The 3,224-nt window shown below is 38.5% G+C and overlaps 1 non-coding gene across 1 annotated transcript; it reads left to right on the top strand.

Moving 5' to 3' along the window:
- The first annotated feature begins 2,762 nt into the window (after window positions 1-2,762).
- Window positions 2,763-2,866, top strand: LOC116268764. The gene has a single exon (XR_004175930.1). It is a non-coding gene; the product is annotated as a small nucleolar RNA U13 (small nucleolar RNA).
- Window positions 2,867-3,224: the final 358 nt, after the last annotated feature.

Consider the following 3,224-nt stretch of genomic DNA (forward strand, 5'->3'; position numbering starts at 1 on the left):
GAGATCAATGATCCATGGGTGTTGGCTGCAATGTAAAAGTCAAAACCTGACTGCAGTTAAGTTTGTAGGGGCCCTGGCATTGTTACCTGCCTAGGAATTGATGACCTACCATTTTCAAGCTCTCCTATAAATATGAACTGGGTTCTTGGCATAGAGTTTCCACAAACTCACCAGTGCACTACTTCCTAAATACAGATATCCCTCATTCTCTTTCTCTAAGTATGAAATGGAATCCAAACTTTGGTCAAGCTTTCAAAAGACATCCTTCTCACTAATTCTTCCCAAGGATCTCTGCTTTAATCTAAGAGAACGATAGGCAGCCATGCCAACTTCCTACATCTATTATCAATTCTGAAAATGCTGTTCCAATTTCCTTTCAGCCACATGCTAAAACATCTTCTCACCCTCACCATAAAATCGTTCAATGCTATAAGAAGATATTATAGACTTCCACGTAAAAGTGGTAGATGGAACATAAACATTACTTCTGCTCTGTCCCAGAAATTCCAATAAATATTACAGCAAAGAAAAAAAATTTTTTTTTTGAGATGGAGTCTCACTCTGTCACCCAGGCTGGAGGGCAATGGCCTGATCTCGGCTCACTGCAAGCTCCACCTCTTGGGTTCAAGCGATTCTCCCACCTCAGCTTCCCAAGTAGCTGAGATTACAGGCACCCGCCATCATGCCCAGCTAATTTTTGTATTTTTAGTAGAGACGGGGTTTCACTATGTTGACCAGGCTGTTCTCAAACTCCTGACCTCAGGTGATGTACCCGCCTTGGCCTCCCAAAGTGCTGGGATTACAGGCATGAGCTACTGCGCCTGGCTGGAAAATTTTTTTAAAGCATTAAACCTCAGTGAAAAAGATAACCAGAAAGAACATAAAAGAGTAAAATCTGGAGCTCTAGGAAGCAGATGAACCAGTGATAACTCACTTAGCAGACCTGAGAAAGCTGAACCCCAAGCTGACAATGAGAATAAGCCCGATTTTCACTGCAGAATCCCAGGGTACCACTGGACATGGGTGGGAAGTTGAGTCTGTTGACAAGATGACTGGCGGGAAGCATGTTTAAGAAGGGGATAGACCCTCCCCAGGCCCCTCATCCTGCCCCTTCCCCAACCCAGACAACTGAAGGCGTAATTCTTGGAAACAATAAAGCATAGTGGGGCATATATGTCATTGTTGAGGGCAGGGACAGTGCACTGAACACAGGAAGATTAAGTGAGAGGTAACACACTGAATATGAGGACCTTAGTTCTCAGAGCATGAGAAGCCAGACTTAACACTGCTTGTCGGAGACTGAAGCACACCTCTCTAGGAAGTCTATATACTCCAAGAAAAGATATAGCAGTGCCAACAACAGAATTCCCGCAGAGAAGCAGATTGGCCAAATTACCTTGCAAGTAGTGAGTTCAGAGTTAACAAGTTCCACCCCCACACACTGAGTTTCTAATTTGCTTTTAAGTGTCTCATTTCAAAATGTGAGCCTTAGTCAATGATCACCAAAACTCTAAGGAAATTCCCTAACTTGAAAAATACAGGTGGCCCTTTAACAACATGGGGTTAAGGGTACCAACCCCCAAGCAGCTGAAAATCTACATATAACTTTTGACTCTCCAAAAACTTAACTGGCAATAGCTTACTCTTGACTGGAAGACTTACCAATAACATAAAACAATCACTAAACACTTTTTATGATATATGTATTATATGTTGTATTGTTACAATAAAGTAAGCTAGAGAAAAGAAAATGTTATGAAGAAAATCATAAGGAAGAAAAACTATATGTATTATTTATTGAGTGGAAGTGGATCATCAAAAAGGTCCTTACCTTAGTCATCTTCCCATTGAATAGGCTAAGGAAAAGAAGCAAGAGACAGGGCAGATCTTGCTGTCTCAGGGGTGGCAGAAGCAGAAGATAATCCACATATTAGCAGACTCAAGCAGTTCAAGCTCATGTTTTTCAAGGGTCAAAATATTAGGAGGGGGAAAAAAGCAACTTATAGAAAACTCTGCAGGAAAATAAAAACTTCAAAAGGAAACTATCATCAGCATCCCCAGACAAATAGGAGAAGTTATTGTAATTTATTAAATAAAAACAATGCTCTAGCAAAAGGAAAACAATTTTAAAACAAGAGAGGAATTATAAATTCAAATTTGACAGCCAGAATGAAAATTTCAGTCAAAGAGTTAGAAGATAAATTTAGGGAAATCTCTTAGAAAGTTGAATGAAAAATCAAAGAGATAGAAGATATGATACAAAAAATAAGAAATATAGAAAATCATTCTAGGAGTTCATCAACTGAGTAACTAAAATTTCAGAAAAAGAACTTGAAAAATAGAAGAAAAAAGAGAAAAGAAATAATCCAAGAAATTTCTTAGTACTGAAGGGCATGAGTTTCCAGACTTAAAAGTTACAGTAAATATTCAGTACAATAGATAAAAATAAATTCACACTAAGTTCCATCATCTTAAACTTTCAGAACAATAGACATAAAAGAGGGAGTTTTAAAACTTTTCAGAAAAAGGTAAAAATGATTGCTCAAAATACCAAAATGACTGTGGATTTCTCAACAGCCCCAGTAGAAGAAAAAGATAATGTAACAATGACTTTAGAATTCTGTAGAAAAAATTTATTTCTAGCCTAGAATTCTATACCTATCAAAATTAACAATTAAATATGTGGGTGGGATACAAACATTTCAGACGTAAGTCTCAAAACAATTACCTGCCATGAGCCCATTCTCAGGAAGCTACTGGAGATCCTTTTGTAGTTTATAAGCGTGATGATTGGGTGTTCATGTCTATGCATGAGATGTGCCTACCTCAAACCTTGTTGTGATGTTGGCACACTTCCCATCTGATGTGAAAAAGGAAAAAAAAAAAAAAAAAAAAAGAAGCAGCAGCAGCTACTAGATAAGTCCAAAATTAGGAGGCGAAGCAAGAAAGAGAAAGGCATGAAGTCTGGAAAGTAAGAACATCAATCCAAGAAAGAGCAAAGGAAATCTCAGAGATAAAGGCGAAGGGAGATCCAAATACAGCCACGTACTCAGCCTAGAAATAAACTAGTCCCGGTTGGAGCAGCTCAGCAGGGCGCAGGAAAGATGGTCAAAAGATGGCTTTGTTAGAATACCTGATGTGAGTGAGTGTATTGAGAGGAAATGTAAACAACCGAGGAGAAAGTTTGGAGTGAATTAGTAATAGAAAACAAAACAAAGGAAGAA

Source organism: Papio anubis, chromosome 8 (assembly GCF_008728515.1).
Source record: "Papio anubis isolate 15944 chromosome 8, Panubis1.0, whole genome shotgun sequence".
NCBI classification, from domain to species: Eukaryota; Metazoa; Chordata; class Mammalia; order Primates; family Cercopithecidae; genus Papio; species Papio anubis.